Consider the following 7,644-nt stretch of genomic DNA (forward strand, 5'->3'; position numbering starts at 1 on the left):
CTATTCCTTGTCCCTTATCGAGAGTCAATTTGATCATTTTCAGAGCTAACGTGTTCGGTCATCTTAAAGTGAAAATGTTTTCTTCAATGAGAACAATTTCCACCTAAAAGGGGAAAATGGATTCTTTAGCTAATGACACAAGTCATTTTCCTTTCAATTATCTCAAACACTTAATCCAGAAATATATCCAAACCAACACTCGAAAATAATCCAAAAACGTAGAAAACATTCCTCCACACAACTGGAAACAGTTAATCCATTTTCTTTTGAGATGATGGCCAAAGACACACCTGAACTATAGTTTTTTCGAGAATTTAATACCCAAACTATCAGTTGTACCCTTTTACTACCTGAACTATCACCGTCTATGTATTAAAACACACCTCAACTATCAGTTGTTCCCCCTTTTTTTTTTTTTTTCGGTTACCTGAAATTGAAGTGTACAATACTTCAATTCTAAATCAAATATTTATTTCTTCAATTCTTTCACTCAACTGAAAACAGTTAATCCATTCTCTTTTTAGAAAATAAATTTAGCTATTTACAAACTACAACCACTGTAATTTTTTCCTTATCAAAATAATAAACCAGTGTACTCAATTAACCACTGTATTTACCTCAAAGTTCAAGAATCTCCAAAAGTTATCATATTTAAATTTAATTTTTTTTTTTTGGTTACCTCAAATTGAAGTGTAGAATCTTCAAGTGATTTCTTCAATTCAAGATCCAGTGATTTTGGGTCTTCCACACTTGTTTGAATATCTCTAAGCTCTTCAATTTTCCTATTATTAAAAAATTGAAATTGTTAAACAAACATCAATAAAATAAGCATAAAAATAAATACTTTAGCTTGATATTGTTATTAAAAAAAAAAATTAAGGGACCTGTGAAGAGAATCAACATTATTGTGACTTGGGTTTTCCATTTTTTGCTCCATTATTTTTTTTTTTTGTGAGATTTTTTTTCTTAATTTAAATTCCCGCCATTGTTATATATACGGGTTTGTGATTTTGTGTTGATTAATGAAGAAGAGAAACTGTATGTTGGCCCATTTATATAAGCCCGTAAGTTCTGGCTCAACATCTCACTTTATTGAAAAATATTTAGAGGTTGGCCCATTTAAATAAAACCCACTAAATTCGGGCCCACCATTCTGAAAAAAAACATTGGGAACATTCACATGAAATGCCAGTACTACCTGTTCACTAATAGAAAATCAATGTTTTCCCACTGATAAATCGCACCAAAAAATATTCAGTGGCTATTCTCACAAATATTTTTATTGAATTGGTGAGAAAATAAAAAATGCATAATTTTTTATATATATAGATTTTTCAGCTAAAATCAGTGGGAATATTTGGCGCAAAAAACCACATAAAGTATTACACACGGAAGTAAGTGGGAAAACCTCCTCTTTTTCTAATAGTGGTTGCTTCATTTGTCCTGTTTATCTTGCTATTTTGCCAGGTTCATTTGCACTTTTGTCCCTATTCTGTGTTGGTTTATAAGTTTTACCTTCAAAACAAATAACTTTTTCGCGGGGCATAAGTTTATATATTTGCATCATAATATCCATAAATTATGTTTCGCGCCTTGAAGAACTTACGTCTGCTAGGCATAAATTTGATTTCAAGGATAAAAGTGAAACAACAGCCTTGAATGAGGCCAGGGATGAATCGAAAAAAAAATCTTTATTGGTTCTACCTCCTATTTTTTATGAAGAGAATTAATCTTTTTCTCGAAGGATCGTAAAAAATGGGTAGGATCTCTCTGCGGGAATGATTTGGAAGATCCAAAACCAAAAATAGTGGTATTTGCTAGCAACAACATAATGGAGGCAACAATCACTCAAATACAGATTGATCTGAAATCTGATTCAAATCCAATATAGTACCTATGGGTACATAAGAAATGTATTGAATCGATTTTTGTTCCAACGAATTTGAATTTGAAAACAAAAATGCCTGTTATGTTATAGTTGTAATATTTCATTTTAATTTAATAGTTAAAGGGGCTCGCTTTGCCCGTTAAGAGTACGTAACCCGTTCACTGTCTTTGTTTCTATTGCATTCTATCTCATCGTATGAAGGGCAAATATTAAAGACCAGCCCATTTGAATGACAAAAGTGCAAATAATTCATTTCGTTGTCATTATTTTCCTCGCTATCCTGCTTTGATAACATTGTTTTTGAACCGAGGGTCTATCGAAAACAGTCTCTCTACCTCACAAAGACCCCACTTACCCATGTAAGATTTGTGTACATCCCACCTTTCCCAGACCGCACTTATGAAATTACATCAGGTACGTTGTTGTTGTTATATTAGGAAAAAATCAACTCAGATTATATTTTATAATTGTATTTAAAAAGATTATAAAACTTTGAAGTCAAAATGATCCCTTAATTAATATATTATTGAGCAGCTTTAGTCTTCGAACTTTGTAGAAAATGAACGATTTTTTTGTCTCTATCCAATATTTAATAAATAAAATATGGTTATTACATTTAATAAATCCTTTCCCATTACAGAGCTAGAATCCACATTTTGGGGAATAGCATAATTGCAGGTATATAAGAGGAAATTATTGCAAATAACATACCACCATCATCAATCCTTAATTTTCTTCCTTTCAATTTCATTTAGTTAATTGCACACTATCTTAAAACCTAATGGCATACTACTTCTCAGTTCTCATGCACAAATCGAAAATGAAAGAGATTAATACTTATCTTTGACAAGATTATGCTAAAGTGTGTTTAATTAGTGGCATTTCTATCACTCATTCTCCATTTTTCAATTATTGCTTGATCATTTAAATTGTCTTATTTAAAGCTTTTTATGTGCTAGATAACTGGGTTTTGACAACTATAAAATGATTTTTTCTAGTTTATTCGAAAAAGTATCGTCGTTATTAATCTCAAAAATCTTATTTTGAATATCAAAATAGATGAAATAATATCTCCATGTTTATCATTAACTAAGGACCCGTTTGGCCATGAGAATTTTTTACTTTTTTCCGAAAAATTATTTCACTTTATTTGAAAATCAATGTTTGGCCATGAAAATTCCAAATACAACTTGAAGTTGTATTTGGAATTTCGAAAACAACTAAAACCTTGTTTTTACTTTCGATACCTTCAAATAACTAAATATTCTTTGCAAATCTATAACCAAACACAACTCCATCTTCAATTCCAACTCCAAAATTTCAAAAAAAGTGAAAAATATTTGATTTTCATGACCAAACGCCTACTAAGAAAAATGTCACTAGAGACGTAATTATGCATATCCTTAACGCTAAATGAAATAATCAATATTACTGCAATTAGAATTACCGTGATTCCTCCCACTATAAATGTTTTCTTTTACTTTTCAATAAATGTAACAAGTAGTTAACATCAAACAAGAAAATGATCGAAGACAAAGTACTTATGATATTTACACAAAAGCATGTGCATGACTGATAAATATTGAGAGCAGCTGAAACCGAGAGAGTAATATAGCAAGTAAAAACAATTGATTTACTTCAACGTTCATCAATTACATAGATAATTTTAAATAGAGAAAGCAACTAATTTTAAATAGATAATTTTAACTAATTTTAAATAGATAGTGGGCCACCATAGCGGGATTGCTACGGCGCGGTCTTGACCGCTATGGCTAGTGGTGTCGTTTAATGAGTTCCGCCATAGCGGAAGGCCTAACCGCTACAGCGGGATCGTTGGGACGCACTTATTAAGTGCTGCATCGATCGTCGGGAAACAGAAACCCATTTTTATATTGCTAAGTATGAGTCATTAGTCACAAACTTCCAAAAGCAGTTTCTAAGAGCAAAAGAGGCAATTTATTCAATACTTTGGTGGAATCCTCTTTGAGGGTAAGTCTAACCATCACTTTGTTCATTCCCATTTCTTCTTTAAGTGCTCATGTTAGTTCTAGGTTCTTTAATGGTGTATGAAAGTTCTAGAACCCTAAAATCATGAAACCCTTGTTTAAGTGTTGAATATTGATTATACTACTGTTCATATCATCTAGAAGTGTTGGCACCTTCTAGGATGGAATGACTTATTAATTTGAGATTATATGTTGAGACTTGAGGTTTCACCCAATTTGGGGTTTTTTGCCTAAATCATTAATTGAAGGGTCTAAGGATTAGAAACATATGACTTGGAGGATTATAGTTATTGGGACTGAGGGTAGGATAGATTCACCATTAAATTATAGTTTCGCCCATTTGGATAGTTAGGGGTATTTTGGGTATTCTTTCCCAAATGTTGGTTCTTATTTTGATTATATGGTATGTTGCTTGCTTAGCATTATATTGCTAGACTTTGAGCATTCTGAGGCGCTACGAAAGGGGAAAGCTCAAGCGAAGTAGCTTGCGTTCGTTCCAGTTCTGCATTCGATGTAGGTTACGGTTTACTTGAGTTAGTCTTTGATTAGCAGATTATATACGTAGTAGAATTGACGGGAGAAAGCATGATTAGGTCTTCGGACATGACGTCTGGTTAGATATTACTTAGGTTGGTATGATTTCGATATATATATATATATATATATATATATATATATATATATATATATATATATATATATATATATATATATAACATTCATGAATGAGCTTGGTGTTTTGTGGACACCGATATTATTGATTGGATGTTCGGACTTGAACCATGTTTCCGAGACTCATATGCTAAATTATCCGAGGTTTCTGGTCTTATATATATTTATATATATATATATATATATAAGGCACGTCGCCTAGTTATGGCTTAGTGGTACATGGACATCATGAGTCCCGTGCAGGTCATGACTATTGTGCGAACAATACCCTTAGCATATGTGTGCAGTTGAGATACTATCATTGGTTGCATTGCATTGGACTTTATCTTATTCTTATGATTCGTTGTTGATTCATTGTTGTGGTTGTTGTGCCTATCTGCCTATTTTGTTGGTTTTATAAATGTATGCATGATACTAATCTTAGTCGGCATATGATATCTACCTAAGACATAGTGTTTGTATTGATACTACCTTGGTGCACCTTTTTTGAGTGCAAATTGAGTACCGGATTCATCTTCCAGACCTCATATCTAGCCTGAGGCCACGCCGCCTGGGTGAGCTCCTATTCATGCCATGTCACCTGAAGATCTATTTCATTTCTAGACACCTTAATTATTTACAGACAATTGTTTACTTCTTAGAACTTTATGATTAGAGTCCTTGTATGATGACTTTTGGATTTTAGGGTTGTAATAGATAGTATTCCGCACTATTATTTTATATGGCGTGACTAGACAGTTTGATATTGTTTCGTTGTTATTAACTTCATTTGGATAAATGATTGAATAGTTGACTAAGGGGATCATTCGCCCATCCGGGGGTTAGTGTGGGTGCCATCACAACGGGTTGAGTCATGATAGAGAAAGCCCTTGAATGGTTGTTGTCACAAACTCTAGATAAGAAGAAAAAGAATACCCGACATACAAAGTAAATACAAACCACATATAAAATACATACAAAATACATGCAAAGACATATTGTATGCAAATAATAAGCAAAATGTATGAAAGTTGTACAGAAGTTGTATTTAAGTGGTATGTTATTTGTAATTGTATTAAATATTGTATGAAAATCGTAAATAAATTATATTGTACTGTACCTTAGTTTTTCTTGCTTGATTTGATTTTTGTATGAAAGTTGTATTATAATTATATAATGAGTTGTATCAAAATTATATTTAAGGATAGGCTGATCAAATTACAATTTTTGAATGCTGATTTCGAATAATTGTTGTTTTTTACTGCAGCACATTTTATAAAAAGTTTGCCAAATTTTGAAGCCCTAACTTGAACTTCAATGATAGTTGGCATTTGGGAGTGAAACATGGAATATTTTAGCAAGAAAGATCAATATAAATCTAGGAGGATCACATAGAAGCTTTTAAAAACTGACATCCCTAAAGATATGAGCTAATCATGGTGGTAATTTAGCCAGTATTTCGATTTTGTATATATTTTTAGTTAGCAAAATGTTGCTAGTTTTGGTAAATTGAAAAATACCGAGAGAGAGAGAGTCGATGATCTTGTTCTTTTAGACTCATAGTTACTGTGTGTGCAAGGGGTGTTGTAGGCCAAGATCTGATTTTTAATCATTGACTACAACTAATAGTCAGTCCTATCCAATTGAGGTGAGCCACCACTAGACTGCGGAGGTGGCTTCAACTCTTATCATTTACTTTAAGTTTATGTCATTTTTATCTAGCTGCATCAAAAATCAGTTGTACTCAGATTCTAGTGCTCCATGACTTAATATTTTGTTGGGGTGTACGAATTGATGTTCATAGTTTTGTATTCCGTTTTCGCACTTGTTTCTATTAAGAAAGCTTTAGTAGTGTTTCCCTCTTGTCTTTTCAACATTATCCATATGTTCTAACTTAGTGGGTTCGTCTAATCTATGGTGGTTCGTTTGGTGCCCTGACACGACTTGGGTTTTAGATTTGAATCGTGAGAGGGAATATTTTTACCCTTGTTCCTTTTATTTATGCATCGAAATTTTGTTTAAAACAACAATAAATGAATATTTAAACTCCTAAAATCAGATTTCTTGAGCCTCGTGTTTTGTATTCTTTCTTAAAGTCCTTCACTAGCTTTATTGTTGAAACACCATATGATTTGGTCTCTGTTAAACCAATGATTTTGGCCTCACTTTAGAGAAATCTTAAGCCTCCGAAGCTATGGTCCATGTAAATGTTCAGTAATGATCTGAGATAGTTTGTTTTGACTCACCTTTCTTTGAAATCCACGTATTTCAATACTATTATCATAAAAATAGAAAATATTGGGTGATGAAATATCTTTAAAGATAGTGTTTGGGTAGTTTTCAGGCTATCAACTTCGATGAAAGTGTGATTCAGGCTCGTATCCTTTATTACAACCAACCATTGCATTAATAATTCGCCATTAAAAAAGTGAGGAAATATTTAATGTCTTTAAATAATTTTATGTATAAAACATGATTTTAGATAAAATAAAGGCCAAATACATAGGTAGACCCTTAAACTTGTCAAGATTTTTCATTTTGACACTTTAACTAAGACGTGTCCCAATTAGACACTTCAACTTAGCAAAAGTGTACCAATTAAATACAAAATGCTAACATGTCAAAGAAGTGTACCAAACTGCCCTTAAGCATGTGAGCTGCTCCAAATACTATTATCCCTTCTTCAAACAATTTATTGTTTCTTTTCCTTGTTCATCTTCTCTACCATCACCCCTGTCGACTTTTCTTTGTCTGATTTTGTTACAGATTTATCTCATTTTCGAACAATAATTAATTCATCAATTTAACTTCAAAGATACAATCCTAAGATTTCAAAACCAAATAAACTTCAGCCCAATTGGGCTAAGGATTCAAAAATTGAGACAAACCCAACACATAATTTCACCTCTTCAAAGATTAAAAATCAACTCATCACCCTCAAAATTAAGCAATTTCAATAGCAAACAGAGACCAAAATTCAAAATCTACTTAGAAGGAAATTTTCTTTACAAAGAAAAAGCAAACAGAGATGAGATTAAATCCAGCAATAAGTTTTTTGAAGTGAGTTTTCTCATAGATGGTGTATTTTGTGTTTAATCG

This window comes from Lycium ferocissimum, chromosome 1, assembly GCF_029784015.1.
Source record: "Lycium ferocissimum isolate CSIRO_LF1 chromosome 1, AGI_CSIRO_Lferr_CH_V1, whole genome shotgun sequence".
NCBI classification, from domain to species: domain Eukaryota; kingdom Viridiplantae; phylum Streptophyta; class Magnoliopsida; order Solanales; family Solanaceae; genus Lycium; species Lycium ferocissimum.